The sequence below is a fragment of the Xiphophorus maculatus genome, chromosome 13 (genome assembly GCF_002775205.1).
Source record: "Xiphophorus maculatus strain JP 163 A chromosome 13, X_maculatus-5.0-male, whole genome shotgun sequence".
Lineage (NCBI taxonomy): Eukaryota > Metazoa > Chordata > Actinopteri > Cyprinodontiformes > Poeciliidae > Xiphophorus > Xiphophorus maculatus.
Genome location: NC_036455.1, coordinates 19,662,557 through 19,689,134, shown reverse-complemented (window position 1 = coordinate 19,689,134; position 26,578 = coordinate 19,662,557). Strand labels below are relative to the sequence as shown.

Sequence of the window (26,578 nt, the reverse complement as noted above, 5' to 3'; positions counted from 1 at the left end):
AACTGAGGCAGTTCAAAGGAAGCCTTTTAAAGCTCTCATCAAAAGATTAGTAATGCCTGACAGAAATTCTGCCTTTTGATCTATATTTTAGAGATTCCCCCATGTGGGCAAGAGGTGTGGCTCCTACAGTACTAGTTTACAGGCAGCACATCATTGTGTGCGTACGGCACAAGTGCGTGAAACGGTCTGTTTACACAGTGCGGAGGGGATCAGATGCGCAACGACGGGCACAAATTTGCGCAAATGGTCATTTATACATCGATAAATTGAACATGAAGCAGATAATCCGTTTATACACAAGATGATTGCTTCTTTCATTTGCATAATTTCTTGTGTGCCTTAAGCAATGTACATAAATAATCGGTTTGCAGAAACAGAAATGTGACAAGCGCATACACTGAAGCTTCTTTAATCATTTGCCTTCATCACTAGGTTATTTATTCCATTAAAATCACATTGGATGAATATATTTAATATACAGGTTATTCTAAATTGTCTTTTCTTTGTCTCTAATTGAACATAAACTGCCAGGCCTCTTTAAGAGCAACCACATTTATGTGGTAGCAGGATACCTCTGAAAAACTTGGCCTGAATAGTAAACACATCTGTAGAACTCCAGGGAGAGTTTCGCCTAGCTTCTAGGAAGGTTATTTTTGTTTAGGCTTTATGCAGCTGGAGATCACATCATCTAATAAGTTCACAAAGGGAGAAATAAGGAGGCAGACAAATAACTGATGGTGAGGTAGTCTTTCCCCTATTTTACTTTAGTATAATGTAGTAGCGATTATAGCAACTCTGAGCTAACAGGAAATGTCTGAATCATACCAGTTCACCGAGTTACTAAGGAACTATATCATATGACTTGAACCTGGTTTATTATCTGCTCTTATCTCTCACTAGCTGGCCAGAACTTCATAGAAGCCTTGCTGGCCTTAAGGGTGTGGTCAAGCCTAACAAAAGGACATCAAGTTCCAACATCCTCATTATCCGATGTCTCATTGTGTCTGTATGAGACATTTAGCTGAGCTTAAATGTAAAGTTTTTTGTTCTATGTCTTTTTTGCAGGAATACATTTTAAATTGTGAAACCAAAGGGTGTCTGTGAAAGTTTATTTGGGATAAATGTAGGACATTTATTTTCTGAATCTCAACAGTTGTCCTAAGATATGGTTGATCAGAACAGGTGTGAGATCCAAGCTTGAAAAGAGCTGTCTTCCTGTGTGATGGCCAACCGCCCCTTTAGCCATATGGTGAAAAGCTCCATCATCCATGGGGATCTTGAAGAAGAGCCAATCCTCTTCCACGATGAAGAGTCAGTTGAGGCGATTCAGCTATTTGATCAGGATGCTTGCTGGGGAGCTCACAATTTCTATATCATGTCCCACTTTGAGGAGAACCTGGGACAGCCAGACACGGAACTGACAGAACCAATCTTTGCGGCCCAGTGTGAGATGAGCAGCAGATGGATTGAATCTGACAAACAAATTATGCAATCTGCAGGCCTGACTTTAACTCGTCTGAGATGGGGTGAATGCGAATGATTGTAATGATAAATCCATCACCCATCAAGTCTGACATGATTTTGATGCACGGTGTTGCCATGCATGACAACATACATGGCACAGAAGCACAATCGTAAATGATCCATTGCTGATAGAGGTAGTTACAGATGCAAATTGGTATGTGTTTATCAACTGGAGGGCTAGTGACACTATCTGCAGCTAATTTTTCATTGCTGATTAATTACCAGATACATAAATTCACACTCCTGTGTTCACTTTTCTATCTTTTCTATCTGATTCTTTTTTTTATTATTCTAATATGGATTCACCTTGATCTCAACTGTCAATGAACAAAAGCTTTAGTGATTAATGATTAATACTTAATTGATTTATATAACTATATTAAAGAATAATACTTTGATTCCAATGAGAGGAGGTTAAAAGGAAAAAAGTTTGAAAAAATGACCTTCGACAGGCGTCACTGTTGCTGCCATTGCCATTTTCACAGTGGGGATTGTAAGCAGGGATTGATTATATTCAGTTTTATTTGTGCCACACATAGCCTTTTATAGGTCGGCCAGGAAGTTTGAATTTAGCTCCGTTCGACCAGATCACCTATTTTAAATTGTGGCAAATTGCAAAAGGAAACGTCTAGTGGAGTTGTTCTTTCCGTAGAGAGTAGTTTGCAAAGAAAATATAAGGGATACATAGTTTGTGCAATTGGTCTCTCTAAATTCTCGCTAAGTGTGAGTGTGTGTGTGCATGATTGCGTGTCCTGTCTGTCTCTGTGTTGCCCTGTGACAGACTGGCGACCTGTCCAGGGTGAACCTCACCTCTTGCCTGGAACATTAGCTGGAGATAGACACCAGCACCCCACTAGGGACAAGGGTGTTAGAAAATGGATGGATGGACGGACATAGTTTGTGCTTAGATAATTCAATTTAGCAAAAATTATATTTACTGTTAGCAATGCATTCATCTACTAAAGGTGTGCAATACTTTTGTTGTTGATCGGGTACCAAGTAAATCCAGGGCTTGCATCGTCGATACTAACTCTGATACAGATACCTTTTTTTTCTTTTATCATTGAATAATTTGGTGATTTGACGTTAAATGATTGATAAAATACAAGAAAAATATTTATGGAAAAATGCTGTTTTTATTTAGTGAGTGAAATATAATTATATAAATATAATTTCTCTTAAGAGAAATTTAAGAGAAATTTCTCTTAAATTTCTAAAACACACCAATGTATTTTTTTTAATGTCTTTTAGGATAACTTAGTCTGTACTCGGCATCTAACCTAATTGGAATGCTATTTTCTCTTCAGTTAACACAAAAGCGTAACCATATTCAGTCATATTAATATTTCATGATTGAGGCATACATCTTTACATAAGTGTACATTTATGAGCATTTATTTATTTATTTTTTCAGCTGCTTGCATAGATAATGGCTTAATCGGTATGCTAAAATTAAAATTTCAACTCCGCTCACAGATTAAACTGTGAAAGCTGGGAGAGCGAGGTGTGCTGTTTGCCTAGACAGTTTTGGAGTGAATCTGCAGTGGTGAGGGAATCAAACAGATTGTATTTGAAAGAAAGCAGACGTTCTGAATGGAAACATTAAAATACGGTATGGAGTACTGCCCTCGAATTAAAAATGCATGTTTGACATTTTAATCTCGGTGAAAAAAATTGAGCAATTTACTGGACAGAGAAGAGAAATTGCAAACGTTGATCTGATACCAATATTCATCTCGGTGTCAATGGTACTGATATAAAGATCGACATGCCCAGTTCTACTATCCGCCTACCAAAACCAAACAAAACAGTCACACTCGAAAGAACAATTTAGAATATCCAATTAAACTAATATGCATTTGGTTGGACTGTGGGAGGAAACCGGAGTAAATCTAGCAACCATGAGAATTGTTACATGTGCTGAATTAAATTTTACAAAGACAAAATTATAGTTAGCACAGCTGTGGGTGACCTGTGGAAATAGAAACACTATGTACCTGCAGCAAATGATTATAATAAGGAGAATTACATGCAGAATTATTTTGGTCCATCTTTCCACTGGAAAGAAAATGTAAAAAAATATTTGAAATAAATGTCTCTCATATGATAGTTTGTAGTTCATCTGCAGTGTTTTTAGTTTGAGGTCCTAAGTCTCTGTCCATCAAAATTATTTGCTAATCTGACACTGGACTTATTTGAGACCTATAACTACATACAACATGGATAAAAAACATGTTTTCATTTCCATATAAATTAGATACTAAGGAAAAAAAGAAAACACAATAGAAACTGCAAACCAAGCTGACTATTTTTATCCAACCCTTTCATCTCTATTTTAATTTATTTCAGAAATGCATCATTTATGTACGCTTATGTATTGTGAATGTTTGTACCTGGCTTCGTTATTAGGAGGCTTCAGGTGATGTATAATGGAGGTTATGAGTTTATAAAACAAAGGCGGTTGCATATAGCTAGAGTATTATTTTTATTTCATTGTATTCTTTCTTTTTTTTCATTCTTGCAATACCACCACAGTCAGCAGGTGGCACTGTCACCTCAGAAAGTTTTGTAAATACCAACTGGTTGATATGTTTTATGTACACAGATGTAGCAAATGCAAATGCGTCAGTATTGTCAGTTGGTCTCTGATGCACTGGTTATGTTTTCCTACCTGATTTGAATTTTTCTCTGAAATATTCATACCTCAAGAGAAGAGATAATTTATAACTTAGATCATGTTACATGGAAAACATAAAGTGGTATGTCTGCTGCATCTACATGTTGTTAGTTTTATATTTTCTCCATCTACCTCTCCAGGACAGATTTATATTTGACTTGCCTGCTTCTCTACAGTGCTATTTGATCTTCACATGGAAACACTTAGTCTATTTTTATATGCTGATATATAAAGGCTGAACCTTTAAACTTTTCTAAACTTGTAAAAAGACAGAAGACATGAATTGAAACTTCCAGGCAGATTCAAATTTTCTTTTTTTGATAGTGTAGCTACATTTTTTTTACCCTTATTTTCTTTTAGTTGGTGTCCACCGTTAGAATTTCTTATGGTAAAGGTTGTGAAATAGAATAGATTTGGTGGTTCAGTATATTCAGGTTCCACAGGTAACACAGACTGCAACCGTCAATACTTCATGTTGCATAATCCAACCGTTTAGCCTTCAGTGGATACAGCTGTTATGGGTCCCCGACATTTGAGGTGTACGGTAGAGCACCGTGGCACAGTCTTGCCAGGGAACCAAAAAATGGATTTGAGTTAATCAAGAAATGCAATCCCCTGTATATCTCAACCACTTCTGTGATCAAATTTGTAGGATATTTATCCCTTTTCTTTATTATTCATTATATTGCTCATGTGCTGGGATGCATGTGCTCGTACGGAATAGGTGCTGCTGCTGTCAGAGTGATGGATGATGGATGCTGCACTCGCCCCTTTGTGTCGTAGTGATTGAGAACCGGAGGATGTACAAGGTTAAAGCTATGATCTGAACCAGGATACAGAGAGCCCTTTAACTGTGAAAGTCATGGACATCACCCCTTCTGCTCCTGGTGGAAGAGGCTGAAGAATTTGAAACTTTGAAATTGTTTCTGTAATAAATTGTAGAAGTAACTGGGTCAAATTCTTCCTAGCGTAGGTTAGAAAACATTATTCAAGAAATGTCTCGAGACTATTAGTTTTCTTTCGCAAAGAATAAAGCTCTTCAATGATAATAAAATGGAACATCCAGTCCCTTGTGTGGCAGTATCTACCACAGCGGTCAGTCAATATAAGTATGAAATGTTTTTTCTTTCCTTTTGTAAGCTTTCTTGTAATATTTTCCACATGCCATCACGTTATTTCATGATGATTAATGATGTAAAGTAGGGCTGAAACAATTCTTCGAGTGATTCGAGTACCTCAATTATTAAAATTCCTCGAGGAAAATTTACCTGCCTCAAAGCTTTGTTAATTTATGTTTTATTATTTAGTGCACTGTGTTCCGGCCCGAACATTATTTGCGTTGCGCGTAGCTCTGACTTCTGCCTCTGAGTTGTTGACGAAAGCTAAATGTTAGCGGCATGATGTCCAATTTTCAAGTACGGCCCATGGGGATTTTATTGATTGATGATAAAGCCCGGGTTTTCATCTTTTTTGGAGGACCAATAGGCATCCTTAAAATGACTGGCGCGATGCCTGGAGTACGGCACCCTTTTTCCTCCGGGAGCTGCTGGTTGAAAGCGAACGGCGGGAAGAGCGCTGAGTATTTATACCGGTGAGCGGATAGACTGAACACGGCGGGCGGCTGAGTAGTTGATGCTTACAGTGTAAGTGTAACTTTATGGATGAACCGCACAATAAATTTCATATATCCCGGTCTGAACAAACGGGTGGCGGAAATCATCGTGGCGGTACATGGCTGGTAGATGAGTTTCTGAGTGAGACGAACGAAGGTGCCGTAAATATCCTGTATTGCTCCTCTGCCGTTCTTACTTTCGTCCCCTGCTCTACCGGTCGTCTTCCCCTCCAGACTTACGTTAGTCTGTCCCCTGGTCTGGTCTATTTCCTTGTCCCTCCACCCCCATCTTACGTTCGTTCGTTCGCGTGCCCCCCAATGAGAAAACACATTTGTTTTCAATTGTGTTTCTTTTGGGTAAAATGACACAGAATTCACATAAGAAAGAGATTGAGATTAATTTCACATAGTCCTAAAATAGACATGCATGGTACCTTTGTATTTCTTTTCCAGGACAGCTACTTTTCACAGAACCAAATATGGCAAAAGAAACCAAAACAAATTGAGCTTGTTTTTATTTTCTAATCAAATCCTACACAAAATGTAACTTATCAAGTTTCTGGGACAAATTTGTTACCTCTTTGGCAAATGTGACAGACTCATAACAAAATCTTAATGGACACCTTTTCTCATGGCAATAAAACACTTAAAAAAAAGCTAGCACCCACTTATACGTTTTTGTAAATTAGCATTTGGCCACACTCGACTTTATTGCTTGCTAACTGGCTAATGCAATTAAAACGGTCAAATTACTGAATTTAAACTTGTGAATTATTGAAAGGTAAACATTATGTTCCTACTGAGGTTTCAGCTCCATTATGTAGCTGTCCTGTTGAAAAACCATGTCTACATGTAAGCATAAGAGCTAAATGCTTATCTTGAAAGTTATGGAAAACAGTTATGGATTTGATTTTTTTTTTTATTCCACCCAGACAGGATTGCATATTTCCCTATATGTGCACTACTGAGGGCACATATAGACACAGCAGACTAGAGTCTGTAGGAAAAGAACCACAGAGAGAATTCATTAGGATTTTGGAGACTCTTGGGGCCAAATCACTCTAGCCATGAGCAGGAGCCCGGTAGTCGCTCACTTGCAAACACTTTCTCACACTCTTTTCCACACATGCGGCTCATCTTCTCCTCGTGGAATACCAACAGCTACACTGTTAATTAGAGCAGAGAGAATAGTGTGAATTTTATTGTTTGTGTCGGTAGCAGCATGGGTGAGAGGTTTTTATTTTCATACTGTTCTGGTGCTGGGTGCATACAGGTGTTTTGGATAAGCCTTTACCAAAACACACGTAGACAAAATGAGAAATGGAAGTGCACACACGTGCCCATTGCTTTTGACAAAGAGTAATTGTGCGATGTGGAATACAGTTGCTGTGGAGATTTTTCCTAAAAAGAATGGACTAGGATTGTGTGCGTGTTTAAAGGACTACTCAGGGTGACTGTGGCAGCAGAATTAGTATTCTGTACTCTTCAGCTATAGCTCTCTCACTCAGCACTGAGCCCCTTTATGCTCCAGAAGAGGTCCCTACACACACCCCCCCACACACACGCGCAGTGCACGCCCGCACACGCATACACACGTAAACAATGAAATCTTTTCCTGGTTTCTCCACAGGTCGCTTTGTATCAGAATGGATTGGTTTTCAGCACATGAGCCAACTTCCTGTTGATGCCATTAAAAATGTCATAAATCAAGGTAAACTGAAACTACAGCACGTATCTTCCATTAAACAGAACCCTTTGCCCAGCTCCAGTGTACACTGCCAACATCATAGCTTAAAATGTGTGCTGCAATACAGTAGTACCGTAGGTGTACCTGCTTAACACCAAAAACCTAAAAAGATCGCAGGATTGTTACTGTTTTTTTTTTTAACTGTGACCAATTTTTCATTATTAATAAAATCAACAGCCAGAAAAGTTATATGAAATTCTCGAATAAAATACAATTGGTGTTCAGTACAGTTTTAATTGTGCTTTCTCTCAAAAGTCAGCTACAGTTCAACGAATGTTCTGTGTGGTTTTATACATACATACAGTAAAACAGTCCCAATGCCTTTGTTTGTTATTGGAGGAACATTTTCATAAGCTGCATTTTACTGACTGAAACAAGCAGGATTAAAAGGAAGAAAATAACAGAAAATTGCCCTAAAGGCACCAATTTTGGAAAATTCAAATATCTGTTCTGCTAATGAGAATCGGAATATGCAGCTTTGTTTGAAAGGTTGGCAGGAAGGATCAATTTAAGATGCAAGCTTGGGTTTCGGGAAGGAAACTTGAGGTAACTGGTCTTAATACTCCATACGGTCCCATATTACGCTTTTATGTCAGCCTTTAAAAGTACTTCTACAACATAACTAACTTCAGACTCTAAGTCAAACTCAACCTTTGATATAGTGGTTACTGGCTAACCACCAAGAAAGGCATCACCACATGATGCTGTCAACAAAGGCATAGTTTTCATGGTGATGTGCAAATATGGCGTTTCTGCACACAGAGCATTTTGCATGGTTCCTGTTTTTTCTTGACTGAGTGGGTTGTACACTGCTTAGTTTTGGCCCTTCACACACAATCCTTGTAAAATATATTCAATTCATTTACAGGGAGAGCAAAACTCCACCTTTAGACCTCAACGGATGTAACTGGTAGACAGAATAGCATGAAATCAAGGGTTGACACTGAACAGCAACAGCACCTGAGCCAGACCTGTGTCCAGCAAAAAAAAATGTATCACGCTAAAAAGTGAATTCTAGTAAACAGAGAAAGGAAGGAGATTTCAAATGGAGAGTTGAAGTCTGGATCAACATTTGAGGAGATGAAGCGAGCCAGATTTGGTTGAAGCACCAGTGGGGCAAAGAGACCTCCCAGTGCACAGTAGCCTTCTGAGACCGCATGCATGCATTCATGTGCATATGTGAAGTAGGAGAGCATCTGACACCGTATATAATAAGAGCTAAAGACTAGATGGAAAAAAAGCCTGAGAGCTACAATGTGTCTCCAAAGGCTCCTGTAGCTTTTGAATGGATGTAGGGCAATTCCATAATAATGGAATGCAGAGATACATTACAGCAGCACGCAGACTCACAGACGCACACTCACACTACTATAGTTTATATCACTCTCTGGGCCACTGACTCCCAGTCAAGCTCCACTGAGTTCATGTGATCGATTAACTGCAGAAAATAGACGGGCGTCCCACAGTGCACCTGTGCCCTCAGTGATGTGACACAATTGTGAAAAGCCTGCATTTTTCAATGTGCTGGTGTATGTTTGTGTGTGTGTGGGTGCGAGCAAGCATATGTATTTGTTTCGAAGTTGCAGTTGCGTGCTGATTTAAAAATGCTCAACTATCAACCTCAGACTGCGCAAATCTGACAAAGTTGATATTGTAACTGAACCCCACTCCGGTGGTTTGAAAAACTAAACCTATAATAATAATAATAATAATAACATATATATATATATATATATATATATATATATATATATATATATATATATATATATATATATATGTATATTTTGCTTGCTCACTGATTTTTCATACATGTACCCAATGTGTCAGTGTATTGACAAGAATGAAGTTCAGCGTGAACAAAGTCATGACATCCCGTTTGGTGCAAGTTTGATTTAAGCAGCCATGTGTGGAGACTTGAACCATGGTTCACCTGTGTGAGAAAATATTGTTTTTCTTTGTGTCACCATTTTCTCAGTGTGGAGTAATTTCAACACCTTCCATAGCAGAAACCGTCAAACCATCTGGAGACGGGAGGTTGAATCTGAGCTTTTGGTTCATCTTGAACCATAGAAGTAAATTTTAATCAAGATATCGAATAGACATGAGTCTTTGGAAATTAGCATTGACAAACGGAAAAAGACGCACAAAGAAACTGTTGCATGTGGATACAAAATCCCCTCTGAGCAGTTTGACTTGCTTCAATGATGTGCATTAGGAATAAAAGTAAAATACAACACTGCTTCCCCACTGACAAGCATGCCCTGTGGAGATTTCTGGGTAAACACAATAAATTTTAACTCCAATTCTGTGCTGTTAACCTTAAGGCTTAACAACGGCAATAAATTCATTATTGTTTCTCATAAAACATGTTAATATAAAACAGTATTTTCCCCATCTCTTTGTCACTATCCAAGAGTCTCTACCTCTTCTAAGCTTTGGAGGTCTGCAATTGTACAATGAAAAAAGAAAAACCACCATTTTATGAACAATACTTTGTGCGATTGTTGCTTTGCATGAGCAAGCATTGTGTTGTACTCTGTATGTTTTATTGGGATTATATTTGATAGACTAACATAAATTAGTGATGTTGACAAAAAACATTGTTTGGAAGAAAATTAATAGTACATGTTTGACATGACAGCGATGGCATAATTCTTTGGGGAGTACTACTGTACACTTAGGGACCTGCAGGCTGCTGAGAGCGATTGAGTTGAGATGAAAACATGTTGGAAACTGCAAAGACCTCACACATGCTTGGTGTTGGTGTATCACATGAACTCCAATTAAAACAAATTGCTTATCCAGTGTTATCAGGATGTGAAAAGGAAAATAAAATTGTAGCTTTTGTACCAAAGAATATCTTGAATAAATGTAGTGTACTTTAAATTCAACCATGCAAAGTTCAATGCTGTGACTCATGTGCTGACTAACCAGCCAGCTGAGCCCTCAGTAGTCCTTTCTTTACATCCTTTTGCTTCTGCATAAGCATGTACATCACAGCTGCATTTCAATTGGATTTTACAGAACCATAATTACTTTTCAGCAGAATACAGAGATTTAACACGTGGAAGGTTTCAGACCAGGAATGGAATGGTACTAAAGTAACATAGTGGTTGACAACTGCTGGTTATGTTGTGACCCTGTGATCGTGCTGTGTGTGTACCTTCCACCCATTTTCAGAAGCGAGGTGATGCTATTTGTCACCAGCAGAGACACACTGAGACATACAGGAGGTTACTGATACCAAGCAGCAAGGAGCATAACGGATTGTCTCTCATTATGCAAATGTTTTTCTTTTTTGTTTTTCCAGGGGATTTTTGCATGACAGAATGAAGGTGAGCTATATTTTTATGTTGTTGCCTCAGTGCATTTAAGTTCAAGTGAAAAACAGGGCTATGCATTTATGTGGTTCTGCTGATGGTTGACGAAGCCCTGCTTTACGCCCTGTCCATCACCCACACCTCTTCCTAACCCGTACGATGTCCTTCATGATATGTGGCACGGGGACACTCTTTCCCCAGAAATGTCTTCTCATGGGACCTCGTTTGTGTTCATCTGGCTTGACGTGAGGAGAATCTGTTTGCCAGGAACAGCCTTCAATGATAGACAAGGCTATTTATTCTAATACACCAAGGGAGGCTTTCCAGAAGCACACTCACACACATCCACATACACACACACATTATAGCGCTTACATTGTCCTCCACAAGTATTATCCCCTCCCAAAAATTTTTTTTCTGAAATTGTCTATGTTTTTATTTTTAAGTTATCTAGCTGTCTAGTCTTTTCACTTCACGCAGTGGTATGTTTGTTCAAACTATTGCTGCCACAAGTGTTTACACGAGTCTAATGTAGTCAGCTGGCTTTAATTGACTTGATAAATCCTGTAGTGTGAGATCCATCATCAGGTTCAATTGTGTCATGATGACAGAAAATTTACAGGAACCGGTCTCCTTACTTGAACCTCAAGTCTCTATGGGGATTATAAGTTTTGTAAGGCGGCCCCAGCCTTGGTTGAGCTGGAGGGAGCGTTTCGCCATATGGTAAATGTGGCTTCCTTAAGGGTATCTTCAGTTTGATAATAATAGATTTTTTTTTGTAAATCTCCCATTCCATCTATCCCCAAATGGTTTCCATTGAATTTAGTAAACAGGCACATGCAGAATGTTCCAGAATAGAAGAATCTCCGGAAAAGAGTATTTTGTCAGCTGATTATCTGTACTGCTTTCATGTGGTACAGTGAAATCCTCAGTCAAGAGGGGGTACCTGCTCTAACGTCTCCAATTTGGCAACTGCAGATTGATCTCCCCAGGAGGAGAGAAAGAGTCTTCTCTACTTTGATGTATAGAAAACACCTCAAGTGGGATCTCTTTGCCCTCCCAGTAACATGAAAGCCAACTGGACTGCACAGAGTAAATATTCTGAAAGACTAAAATGTTCTTCTACATTTCACAGTCCCATATTTGGTGCTGCTTTGTAAACTCTACACAGTCAAGATATCGCAGACAAGAGATGTGTCCTTTACCTTTTTTGTTGTTCTTTTGGCCCATCTCTCACTAGTCCCATCTTGTGGTCAGCATCAGAAACGCCCTCAATTTTGGCCAAAGATAAACCTGTGTTTTCGTGGACAGCCTGCTCGGTCCACTGGTTCAGTGCAGTTAAATTGTTTTAGACCTCTCACTTGACTAGAAAATGCACAGACTCACAAGAGCATACTACAAGAATTCTCCTGCACAAGTGGGTGTGTAGTAGAAGGAGGGAACAGTGTTTACTGCAATCTCTGGCAGCACAGTGGACAAAGAATACAAGAGCCTGACAGGAAAGGGGATGTGTTTGCTGATGTGTGTGTGTGTGTGAAAGAGAGGAGGACAAGTGATCCGGTGTGCTAGCATCTGCTCCCGGTATCTTACATTAACCCCCCATCTTGTCTCTAAACATCACTGGCAAACGGCTGTGTCACGCTGGGCTATGAGTGACAGTCACTCCTGCCCTTGCTAAGTCAAAGTTAAAACAAGTCCAACTACCACATCCTCTTCTCTCTCCCTGTCTCTTGCTCTCATTTGTCAGTGCACATTAGCATCACCAGCCAGTGTGTGGCAATTAAGTATACCCCTGGGCAAGGAGGCCCTATTTAGAAATCATTACAAGACAAGGAAAGCTTGCCCCATGAGTTTAACAAAAACACACGGGGAAGTGCACCTCAGCGTATGTCTGTGTATGCGTGTTTGCCAAGTGCGTGTTGGTGGCTGTCTGTGCGTTTCCCACTCCAACCATCCGTCATTCCACTCCACTCATCCGTGGCTCTTTGCTAGCGAGATAAGTCTCAGGCGATCTCCAGCTGTGCTCAGAAACCTCCCCTCCCCAGTTCCTTCCCTCCATGCCGCCTTTGAGATCGTATCATCTGCATGGAAGAGTAATGAAGCAGAGGGGAGACACCATGGACAACAACTTATTCGGTATTTATAAATGTGTTTTTGCGGACATGTATAGGAAATATTGGAATAAAAATGGACTTTGTAGCTTTTCAAGAAGTCATGAGGGAGAGTTTTAGATCTCCCTTCTTGTGCCCTGGACTGGGTGTTTAGTGTATATAGGTGTGTGTCCTATCTTATGTTTAGGATTAGTGGGATTACTGACCTCCCAAGGTAGATATTCTTATTCTAAGATCAGTTTCCTACTGTTTGCAATATCTGCTTCTATTGATGCTATCAGCTCTTTGTGAGCCGTATTGGAATATTACAAACAAAGGTTATGCACAACAAAAATAAAATAATTCTATTTTTGACTTTGGTGCATTTATTTAGTACTCAAAAAAGTTCTTATTACATTATAAAATCTTGGACTTTAGTTTTTTTAATTAAGGACTAAAATAAAATGTTAGATGAATAAAGTAAAGGTGGCCAACATAAGGTTTTGCGTCCTGCATGTTTCATACATGTTCCTCTTCTAACAGCCAATTGAAATGGCTAAACAGACCCATATAGGATGTCAGCAAGTTCTGCAGATGTCTGATAATAAACTATTCATTGTATTCATGCATAATGAACCAGAGACAGTTTAAAAATAAGAAGAATGGAAGCAGAAACAGTCCATTGGGATTGGGTTGGATAACCCTTTGTTTTAGCCTCAAAAACTATTACATTCATCCTGACATCAACCCTTTCACTCCAATCTTTGTTGTTTGACAACTTTCTACTTCTTTGTCAATGCTGAGCTTGTCTAGTACTCATTATTCAACTAGCTGAGTGAAGAGAAAGTGTGGATGGACACTAGGAATTTCTGAAGAGGTGAAGGTGTCTGCAGCATTATACAACGGTTTCTAAAGTGAAATGAGTGGATGGACACACTGACCATTTCCAGATCCATTTTTTTATTTGCACTTAGCTATTGCATTTGTGGCTGGAATAGTATAACCCAGTTATCCTGACACAGACAGCACCGTAGCAGCTAAAGGATAAGGTTTGTCCAGCCTCTTTCTTCAAGTAGGACAGGGGTGACAACTGGAGAAAAAAAATGCTGAACGCTCGCAAAACATTCTATTTCTTCCGAACATAGATGTTGTCTTGTTTTTATTTTATTTTTTCCCTTGAGAGCTGCTTTAATTTACACAGGGGGACTCCTACACATATTTTAAATAAAAGATAACCCTCTGAAAAATTATTTTTTTTGCTTAATAGTACAAGAGAGCATTAAAATTGACAATATTTTTATTACATATGTCGATATTGAAGCATATGAAAAATTGATCATCATGGGATGGTTTTTCATATCGCCCAGCCCTATATGTGCAATAACATTTGTGAATGTCACAAGAATATCACTTGCAATAAATTGGCAGTTTTTCTGCTTTGATTTCACAACTGCTCTCCAAACGAGTAGTCTACCACCTAATGAAAAAAAGTTTCTCAGATTGACCCTGTGTGTTCTCAAAGAGGATCACATACACCTGTGATTCTGCATTCAGCTGCTCATTTAAATGTTCTATTAAAATCTAAAACAGTAGTATATTTTTTATGAAAATAAAATGCATGACATTAAGTGTCTGAAAGTAAAAATTGCTTTCCAGCAAGCAAACAATTCATAATTGCTGAATTAGGGTGAAAATAACAAATTAATGAATAAGGTTGCAGTAAAAACAAACATTTTGGTACCAGATGTGTGAAAATGTGACTCAGTGCTTAAACTGAATGTGCCCCTAGAAATGTGCATATTTATATCTGATTGTTAAGCACTTTCTGTAAACCTGATGAAATTTTATGGAAAATAATAAGCCAAGTCCAATTTTGAGCTATAAATACAGTATAGACAATCCCTATTTTTTTCAGTCTGATTTATTGGTTGTACTATAACAAAAACATTATGTTAAAGTAAAAATTAGAGAAGAGCAACTTTAAATTTCAAATGAATGCATTAATTATGAATAATAGCAGGTAAATCTGCCAGGTGTTTTTCTTCTAATTCTTTTGTTTTTGGTAAAAGGATAAACAGTGGGGAAAAAAAATTGCTCACACACAAGAAGCAAAGGAAAAAAAAACATGCCTGGAAAAGACAGGAAGGGTATGATTGGATTTATGAAGGTTATGTAGTTTATGAGGAGCAGTCCCATAAACCCCTATGTAGCAATTTGAGCCAACTATAATCTGTTCCCAAAAAATCTAGCGAAAAAAACTCTGAATAGTTATTTTCCAAAAGTTGCCAAGGTCCTTGAAGACAATCCAAGGAGCTATTCTTTTACATGATCATGCAGAACAGCAGACAGTCACATTTACATAAGCATGTATGACTAAAATGAAATAAATTTGGACAGAAAATCTCATACTCTGGATGAAATTATAAGTTTTTGTGTTAATTAGTCTTTTTTTGTCCTAACTTCACTCTTTCCTTTGGACTCTTTTTTTTTTTTTTACCATGTCTAAAGTCAAAAGAACAATATTTTAGAAGTATCAATTGGTGTGCATTGGCAACTGAAAATATCACATGCAGTTTTACTTGATAATAAAACACTATAGCTCAATTAAGTTCTACCCAGACTTAAAATGGGCTTTAAGTCAAAGGTTGAAGAACTGAATGAAAACCTGGATATTTGAGTGAATTGGATTTCTTGGGTCTTTTTTGGGGGGGGGGGGGGGGGGGGGGGGGGGTGCGGATACTGGTGAAAAAATAATGCAGTCCATTTTGTAAAGACTCTGGAACGGCAGCAAACATTTTTCAAAGCTAGAGTGAAAAACATTCAGTTGACACTTTAATTTACTTTTTTAATTTAATTCTTTTGCATGGTTAAGTAGGTGTGATAGTCAACAGGAAGCTAAAGACAAAAGAACAAGAGAAAAGGAATAAAAACTCCAGTCACAGGTTGGCATTAATTATAAACTCTTCAATAGATAGGTTGTGTTGAATCATAAGTTTCTCTGACTCTGTTTTGCCTTTGTAATAAATATGTAAATGCCTAATTGTCTGAGAAACTTTGAATAATGATCCCATTAGCCTTTTCAAATAAATAATTGTTGGTGGACCATTAGTGTTTTATTGCCTTTTTTTTATTATTTGGCTGGGTGGAGGAGGGGTTGGATACAGTAATCTGCATAAAAATTGCATCTAATGTGGTGTTGGAAGAAGTTAACTTCATCACCTACAATTTTGTCTAATGTTTTATTAAGCCAACTTAATGGTTACATGCAAATGAGGAGAGGTTTTATTCAAGAGCATTATAAATCATCAAGAGGGAAGGAGAGTTAAGGCAGCCACAAACAATTCAAATATATTGCTCACAGTCCTTCCCGGCCCTGGCTTGGATAAAAAGTTTATGATGCATGAACCCATTAATATATAAATAACTGGTGAAATAAGTGGATAGGAAAAAAAAAAAAAAGCACCTTGCCTTTTTGTTCAGCAGGGGACATAAAGCGAGGTATGCTTTCTCGCTCTTGCAGGAAATAAATGGGCTTGGGATTTATCGACACACTAGCTGTAATAAGCCTACTGTCACAGTCCAGCAGTTCTCTATGGCGGATTTAATACTCAGAGAAGAACAAACACTCATAGTCTCCGTCTTGGTCTCATTTTTGCTTCTTTCTCTTGCTGCACGAACGTTTACGTTCCCACTGCCAGCTTTCACTCTAAAGTGGTCAAGTGTGTAGTAGATGGCCATTTTGAGGAGAACATGTTCTATGAAGATTTCCCGCTTAAGAAATCCTTATTTTATACGGCCTCCCCCTCGACAATCCAGAGATATAATTTCTGTTTACGCTAACACACTTGGCACAAAGCCACACTTCTTCCTCTGTCTGTCACTGGCGCACAGCTGCTTTGAAATTGTGTTTTGTTTATATGACAGTAAAATATTCACAGACAAAAAAAAAAAACAACACAAAAAAGCTGTGAAAGCTGTCCATATAATCCTCCATAAACTGATATCTAAATCCATCACACGCATGTGAGCCCACACGAGCCCACGCCTGCTCAATGAGGGCTGACACCCTCAAGGGCATGGGGAGAGGGGGAGGGAGAATGACAGCAGCACCTGCAGGTGCTTGTGCTGGGTGCCAAACATCTTGCTTAGACACCAGTAGATATGCAAGCACAGAGTACCATATGCACGGCACACACATACACATACACACATGCGGATGGACAGACGGACACCGCTGCAGCTCCCAGACTGATGCTGCGGCTTGGGAGTTAGCATCGATCGCCACTCGTCAGCATGTCCTCTATAACAAGCTCTGTCCCCGAAAGGACTGCAGCAAACCTGTCAGGGAGAGACACGAAAAGAGATTCAGGAAGGCAGGTGAAACATGCAGTTCTGTGAAAATGTGTTGGCCCGTCTCCCCCTTTACAAGCTTCTGGGTGTTTTGGTTATGTCACATTTATATGTATTTAGATCATAAAATAAATTAGAAATGATGAGGTGCAAACAAAAAAATAGTGATTTTCATTAGGTGATTGCATCTGACTTATTTGTTGGTGGCAAAAACTGGTTGAATGGAAACTCCTGGGAGGGTTCACTACTCTAAAGCCTTAGAAATGGTTTTCCAACACGTTTTTAGGCCTATACATGTCTAGATTTTAGCCTACTTCATGTTATCAGATAGGTTCCAGTTAAACAGAATTTTCAATTCTGTGACATTTGGAAATCAGGCCTGGGAGAGGTTAGTGATTTTGAACCAAGCAAATTTAGTTGGTGACAATTAACTCATGATTTAGCAAGGGGGTTTATTACATTTTTATTTGTGGTTGGTTTGGTTTTGACAACATTCTTCTCTTATTAAATTAAATCGGCATTTAAAACTGTATTTTGATTTAAACTTTGGTTTTCTTTGTCTGGTATTAAAGCTTTCATTGGTAATCTAATACATATGTGTGACATAAGAACAAGAACTGAAAAAAAGAACATCCGTAAGCTTACCTTTTCACAGCAATGCACAGAGTGACTAGCGATTATTCCAAACTCCAACTACATTGGCTGTTTTGTTTTATTTATTTATTTTTTTCTGTCCTCCTTTAAGAGCACTTCTTATTATGAGAAAGAGCGGAGAGGCTGGTGCAGAAGCACTGATGATAATGATGAAGTATGTAGCCACCCTGCTAACGAGAGCACAGCTCTGCCCTGAGTCTGACTGCTATGCAAATTCCCCCCCCACATCAGCAATGAATCAAAGGCATAGCAAACCAATGTTTCTTTTCACAGCACTTTAGCAAAGCCATCATTCACAAAGGACGCGCCAAAGGCACTCGCTCACACATACACACACAGAGTGGCAAGGACAGACTTCAGCACACCCACAACAGCTTTAAGACCACTTCTCGTGTTGCTATGATAACACGAACTCCAGAAGATATTTCGAACGCTTGTGCTATCCATGCGTGTGAGTTTCTGTGCATCTGCGCCGTTCTGTGGGTGTGACACTTCACACTACAATGGCCTCAAACTCTGAGTCAACAGTAACAAGGCTCCTGAGACAAAGTCCTCTAAGCTGATTCACTTGGAAAAGAAACATGGCAACATAAAAGAGCGTTTCTCCATAATCTGACCTCTGACCTTGCAACACACAGGTGTTCCAGCATCATAGTATTTTTTTATTATTATTATTTTTTATTACTAGACAAAAAGTACTTTCTTTGTTGCCAGACTGAGGAAAACTGAGAATCTGTGAGTTCGGGCTCTAATTAATAGATAAATATGTTTTGTTTAAGGGAGTGTTTCTTTATTTTTCTCCTATTCTTTATCAATTCATGTGCCCCTGCTTCATTCGTTTGGTACATTGCCCCTTGTACGTTAAACACAGCAGAGCAACCGAATGATGCTAATTTGCTCCAATAGAAGGTTAGACATGCTCCCATTCTGCTGCGAAGGATAACTCATGGGCCAGGAGGCAGAGCATTCATACCACAGCTAATTATTGCGCCCTCCACAATAATTGGCACTCCTGGTAAGAATGTGTGCAAAAGATTCACAAAATTGTTCCTTATGGGGATTCGGTGAACAGCAAGCCTCGCGTGTCACAGATCAAGCCATTTTAAACATTTTAAAGCTCTTACTCTGACCTACGATATGAGCACATTTGTCGGATAATTTCTTTTTGCCTTACTTGAACGACATCATCTCCGGTCCTTCTGCTTTTGATGGATGTGTCCTGTCATTTGTATTCGAAGGAAAATGGGAAGGTCGTGAATAATTCTTATTTTGAAAGTACCCTGTGCACCATTTTCAGCGTAATAAAATCATGAATTGTCATGTATTGGCGGTGCTATAACACTGCCACTGAATGGAGCAAGAAACACAAAATGGTGCCTTGTTTTTGAACTTTATTCATGATTTGGCTGTATTGTTATATAGCAAAGTGACACAAATTTAGATTTCCAAACAAAAAAAAAAAGAAAATAAGTACAGACATTTGTGTCTTTGTATCATTTTAACCACGAACACCCACATGCATGGATTCGCATGTCATAAAACCAAGTCAACAGAGAACAGGTGGAGACAGGCTTTTAAGCCCGTTGTCAGATTAATAGCCACTTTCTCTCTGTGGTCAATAAATGCTTTAGGGAGCTCCCTAAAGGCTGTGGGATACATCCCTGCGAGTGTGCATGTGTGTGGCATATCTAACAGGTCTCATGGGTCAAACTGTCACCACAAAGATGGTTAAGCAGTTGGTTGGCCAGTGGGAAATCAATGTGGATGTGATGAGGTTGCTCCGGTTGTGCATATTGTGCATATGGTTTCTTTCTGTCTTTTTTTTTTAAGTCATAAATACTCGTCCGTTTTTATGATTACTCGTTTAAAAAAAAATAAGATACTGTATCAGAAAATAAAAGATTACATTTATTCACAAGATATTTTTAAAAGGTGATAGGTTGGTACTGTGTAGGCTGAAATATATGAGTGGCCACAGTGAAACCAGGAACAAGTTCTGAAGGGTTTTTTTTGTTGTTGTTTTTAAGTTATTTGTAGATCTAATAAGTATGGATTTTTAACTTGATGCAAACATATCGGTCACAAAACCGCCCCTCAAAGTTTCAGAGGAGTTGTCACCAAACCTGATCAGCTACCAGAGGATGTTCCCAAACGCTGTTCATTAAAATGACTTTGTTATAATCCCACCTGACAAAACTGGGGTTTTGTCTGGCTTATCTAGTTAGAAATACAAACAGTTGAATGTCATGAACTTTGTTTTAAGTGGGTTTCAAACATACGCAGCATTCAAATCTCATAAAAAAAAGATGAAATTTTAAGAAGTATAATTTTTGGATAACAGCTTCTGACTGGATGCCACATGAAATCAGACTCATCAGATACATCACAGCACTGTTGTACTGCTATATTGAGAGAAGACATTTAACTTAATTGTATCACTGCCAGGTTCTATAATTAACTTCAATCTGTTTTTATGACTCATTACTGTCTGAACCACAAAATAACTACAAACAAAATCATTTTGTTTTCTTCTAAATACAGCACACAGTTGCGAGAAACTAGGAACTGTCATTTTATCAGTAACTTTGTCAACTTGAACATTTCCAATCCTCCTCTTTATAACTAGTGTCTCTCAACCACTTTGAAACGTTTTTTTAAAAAAATATAATACCTACATCTTTATCCTTCTGTTTTCTGCCTCAGAGATCTTTCTGTTCTGCCTAGCCATCTTTTTTCTCCTTGTCATCAAATGACACAACAATTTAAATAAAAATAAAAAAAGTGCATCCTCAAAGGAGCACAAGCTTGAGTGCCCCTTTAGTGTGTGCGAGTGTTTGTGTGTGGGAGAGCCACGGGCGTTGAGGTGAAGGAGCGGAGGGGCTCCTAATCAGTGCTGTGCCTGATCACATCCTTTACACATCTACAAACAGATGTGAAAATGCCAGCTAGAAACAATTTTCCCTCCATTGCTTTAGTGAAGGAATAGGGATGAATAGCATCCCTATTCATCGCATGTAATGCAAATCTATGTTTTGCGCCGCTGATGGAAGATGATGATTATGTCTGTTCAGCTGGGAGACCTTCCTGGAAGGGGGGCAATCAGCTGAGCCATTCCTGTCAATGCCTTCATTTTGTGTTGCAATAGATGACAATATGGGTTGATCTTGCTCTGTTTAAGTCCATTTTCTCCCTGAACACTCTGCTTGGTGTTGTGAAGAACTCTCATGAAGTAACTAAAGGAACTGCTGTGACCATTAACAACTTGGACAGTAATCCCAGACCAATGTGTGTGTTTTTCGGTGTATTTGCTCTTGTCTTTTTCAGTTCACAAACTCACACTGACCCATGGTCTGCTGAAGTTTTTCTTTTCTTTTTCTTCTTTTTTTCTTGTTGAAGGGGCGTTCTCCTGTCCACTGCTGCCATATGCATGCTCAGTATGAGGTTGTTCTGCAAAGTGAACACCTTTCGACCCACAACTCGCGTAAAGCTATACGCTCACAGAAGAGCAATGACTGCTAGACAGAAAACGTAACAGGTGGGATAATAAACTGAAGTGGACTGAATTGTTTCATGATTAAGATCGTAATGAAATCTACATAATAGATGTTGAATCTGTTGGTATGGTTGGATTGGATTGAATTGACTAGACATGTATGTATCTAAATTTGATGTGCTTTACATTTGTTTTTGATTGGTGCTGTATGAATAAACAATTTGAGTAAAATTATTGCACAGAAAATGGAAGTCTGAGATGCTGCACCGCTAAAGGTCTTTGTATGAAACGGAAACTAAAAACTACACATGAAATACCTCTGAATTAAAAAAAAATAGTGCAAAAAATAGATGAAAGCTTGAATTCATTATATTTTCTTTTCATAGAAGTATTAGGAATGTATCGATTGCATTTAAGCTATTAGCTGCTTCTAACCTTATAACAAAAACTTACCTCAAATTAGGTCGCAGTTTTTAAAGTTTCTTTCAGAAATAAAATAACTCGAAGGAATCTTGTTATGTTTATTAACAGGGTTGTGCAATTATGGTCAACAACTTGGAGCAGCTGACCAGATACCAACAGTGCGCTTTGCATGACTGAACATAATGGCATGTTTTTTTTTTTTTTTTTTTTACAAGTTTTATATTTCACTAATATGTGTTGCCCTTCAGAATCTACATGCCACAACTGAATCTGAGAAACGCTAGAACCTCCTCCTCCCATGCCCACAGGGCTTAACTTTGCTCCATAGATGACTAAAAGTAGTCTGCTTGAAAGGGAATTTTAGGGGTCAGTGTGCTGCTTTGGAGATAGACAGCCGAATTCTGGTGAAATATGGGCTGGAGATCACACAACTGGAAAGCACAGAAGCTGCCATCCCTTTTGCCTTTGCTTTGGATCACATCGAAGCTCCAGCTCACTTCTTCGCCAGTGAACCCTGGTTTCTTAAACTAGCCCCAGCGGTCCTCATTACCCTCTCCCCGGGCACATTCCCACGCACAGATGTAGGCGAGCGTAGATATACAGTTAAGGAAAAGAATCGCTACACCCGACATCAGTTGGCTGTAATGACGTGTAACCGAGCTGTTTTCCTTATTCTCGGACGGCAGCCCCATCTTTTTTTCTTTTTTTTTTAACCTTATTGCTCGAAGGGCTGTTACCCCATTGATGGTCTTAATGATCCTTAGACTACCCAAGGGTAAGGGTCGACCCGCCATCACTCTGCATCCAAATCCCCTTTAAAGCCGGTGTTGATCCCACTATATCATGTTCCAATTGATAAAAGTTTAAGTGATAAACTCTCAGCTGCACTTAGTCGAGCATGGTAATTGCACACAATGATTTCAGATGCTGCTTGTGTGTTATTTTTATGCAAACGTCATTACGGCACATTCAGTGTTTCAAGTGCTTAAGTGCAGCTATTTGAGCTCTCTACACTCTCAGCCTCCAGAGTGTTTAATCACTGCTTTGGGTGAGCTCAGTTAAGCATGCATTCCCCCCCCTCCCCACTGTCCCCATCAGTTTTTCCTGCCTGTTCTTTTTATTTCCATCTAACTGCCACTTTGTTTGATCAGATATTTTGCGGAATGCACAGGCAGCTGTTCAAGTGATGCAAGTCATCCCTGCAAATATGTCCCGACACGTTTAGAGGTTCTAGAATGTACAGTGGAAAGGTGACTAGTTTTGCTGGTTGCTTCCTTTTCAACTGCACTCGCATGTTCACACCGTCACTACTGTTGAAACTTGAAAATGCATACCGCTACTTGGTTGAGAAAGTTACTTTAATGGTTTCAGAATCAGTTTCATTTTTATCTTGCGCCTGATCGGTTTTTACATTAGTGCTAAGCTACAGCTAGCATTTTTTTTTTTTAATCAATCAAGTTTATTTGTATAGCACATTTCTGCAAAAAGGCAGTTCAAAGCGCTTCATAAACATATATAAATGTCATAAAAATATATAGCCAACAGTGAAAAATGTGGTCACACGATTGACTGGGGGTGCGAGAAGCTGTGAATAGCAGGAAGTTTAGAGCTGGCAGGGATTCTGAAACCAGCAGTTTGTAAACTCATTGATCAGGGCCTTGGTTTGACCTAAGGTATTGGATCAGGTAATCTCTAATAACAATAACAGTTTAATGACATACTTCCTTCTCATCAGAAGCAGAGAAAAATGGAATTTGGCTTTCAGTGACACTGTCTGCAAAGCTTTAACTTGGGTAGAAATGACTCAATCATGTATCAGCACAGAATTATCATGATTAGTCTGCTATGACCAACTTCAGATATACTTTCTCACCCTTAGAACAACATGCCATGGTCAGTTCCTCTATTTGTTTCGACATTTTGGCACCTGATCAGGGTCATGTTAAGTAGATTGTTTTGTTTGCTTATATTCTATACATCTGCAGCAAAATTGTGGAGCCATCTGTGTGAACACGATTAAATACATGGAAGCAGGTATTGAAGAATAATATGGCTGAATGGAAAACCTGAATGTCTTCATGAAAATCGAACCTAATTTTTTGGCAAGTTGCTACATTAAAAAAAAAAGTGTTATTGATGCATTAGAATAATGTGATTTTCAAGTTCCAACAGTATGCTCCACAGAACTACTGCATCATCTCCTACATCTGCAATAAATGAACGACAAGCAAACAAACTTATAATCGAGCCAATTGCACCAGTTATCCTGACCTTTCATGCAGCCGCAGGGCAACCGAAGCAACAATCATCCAACCAGAAACGGGAATCTGGCAGTTTCCTCTTGATTGACTCTAAAAGTCACCAAATTTTAAAACTACTCCTCCTTTCAATCAATAAATCAACCAACAGCGTTTACTTGGGTGTGCGTCTTTGAGCTTAGCAGAAAACAAACACAGATTAGTGACATCCTGTAATTTGTAAATGGGGATAATCATGTGACCTCCTCATTTTCTTCTGGTTTTCAAACTACTACATTTGCAGGATACTCTCTTCCTGCGTTCTGTTTTGTAGTCCCTTGACAATGGGCAGAAAAAGCCTGATTGATACATCTCCAGTACAACATAAACCACCATCATCATCATTTCAGTTAATCTCAGAAGGACAAAAAGACAAATATCACATCAATCTGCAATCAAAAGACTTTGTCCCAGGGGAGGTGAATATACTATGATCTCAGATTACTTGCAGAGCCGCCGTACAATAAATCACCTAACTCCTTACGAAGGTACAAGCAGAACATTGCCTTTAATTGTTTTTATAAATAGCCAAATGAAAGGGCACACATGAGATGGAAAACTTTCAAACAGGAATATTAACAAGTTCATACAGGCAAAGACCTTGACCCGGTTATTGGCTCTTTTACAGTCGACTTCATCCTTACCGTATGAGCACCCATCTTGCTTGGGGGGTTCATCGGATTTATGTTTCGACTCAACAGACATAATATTAAACTTCTAGTAACTGACAAGCAGATTGAAAGCTTCAAAATAGACGTCCAGATCTGGAATTATTTAATGTAACCACATGGGTCCATTCTTTGAGCCTCTTCTACTATCGTAGACTTAAAAAAACACACTGAATAAAACTACAAATTCCTTGTTTTTTGGAGAGGAAAACTATACTTTACAACGCTGCTGTGTTATCATTGTCGGTGTACATGGATGGTATACTTAAGAAGCTGCAGAAGTCCGAAAACAAAACAGAAAATAATTATAGACATGGGAAGTCTGGAAGCTTGGAAGCTCAAAGAAGAAACAGCATCTGGGAGTTTTAATCAATATCATATTGAATCTGTTCAGAAACAGAAGGCTTGCTGCTGCTAATTCATTCTGATTTAAAGTGTAGCAACCTGTAAGGTCCTTGATTCTTGGCTTATCGGAACACCCACACTCAGAGCTACATGTCAATCACAACCAGCAAAACAAACCGAGAAAAAAATCAACAAAAAAAAACAGCAGTTGACGTAGGGAAAAGTGGAAGCCGCGGAATGTACAGTGATAAGGCAGCCAGCAGCATCTCATTTGCTGAAGGTAGTGGTGTGAATTCTCATGAGGTGATGCAGTGTGCCTGTGGTGGATTCAGCAACTTCCATTTGCCCAATTCCCTGCTGTCTTTAAGACATCATTTAAATAAAAAGTAATGATTTAAATAAAAAAAATAAAAAAAGATTTGGTGGTATGTTCACATAGATATAGATGACAGCCAGAAACATGTTGTAAATTTGGATTTAGCTCAGACTTTGCCCCGGAAAATTTTCTGTCAGGCTTGTCTATAAATACTGGGAAATAGCATGCAGTTCTATTGTAAAATGGCTATCTTTCTGGCTCTTATTGTGTTTTCTGGTAAAATTATATATCATGTACAATATGCTATGGAGGAGTTAAGGGGAGCAATATTTTGCAAGCGGCATTATTAGTTGCTGACTACATTGTTTTTATTTATGTGCAGTGCTGAAAAAAAGTACCTGCCCCTTGACACATTGTTTTTATTTTCCACACTTACAAGTTTTAGTCACCATGTAATCAAGCACATTTTTATTCATTTTCACTAATTATGCCCAAGCCAGTTCATTGTCAGACCTGTAAAGTCAAGAAAAACCTTGCATGGCGTTAAGTAGGCTAAAATAGCTCTAAAAGTTTGGGTTTTAATGATCCAAAACACATCATCAAGAAAATTTCTGGAAGGCAAAAACGAAAACAAAATTTGAGTGATGTGGTCAAAGAGTCTAGAAGATCCATTCTATGCAGGTCATTCTCCAATTTGGCTCAGTTGAATCATTCTGGAAAAAAAAGAGCGTTCTTGACAAAACAGCTATTCAGCTTAGCAACTCTTTAAAGTAGGGGCAGGTTGTTTTTGATAGTTTTAAAAAAAATGTCATAAAAGTCCAATATGAATTTACTCTGTTTATCTTTATTCTGATATTAACATTTTTCACAGTACCACATTGATGTTAGTTTGTGCTTCCTTTCCCTTGCTTAAAAGATGACACACAGATGTTTTTCCTCAGATTTTTCTCTTGATCACACCAATAAGCTTATGAGACGGCTTCTGATTTGTTTCAATTAAACAAAAAGAAAAGTGCGAAGCGGCTTGTTTTGCAACTCGCCTGTGATGTTATCCTGTGC

The 26,578-nt window shown here is 38.6% G+C and overlaps 1 protein-coding gene across 12 annotated transcripts in view; it reads left to right on the top strand.

Annotated features, from left to right (window-relative positions):
* Positions 1-26,578, top strand: part of adgrb2 (adhesion G protein-coupled receptor B2) — a 262,213-nt gene that overhangs the window by 74,386 nt on the left and 161,249 nt on the right. The gene's annotated exons all lie outside the window — the stretch shown is intronic.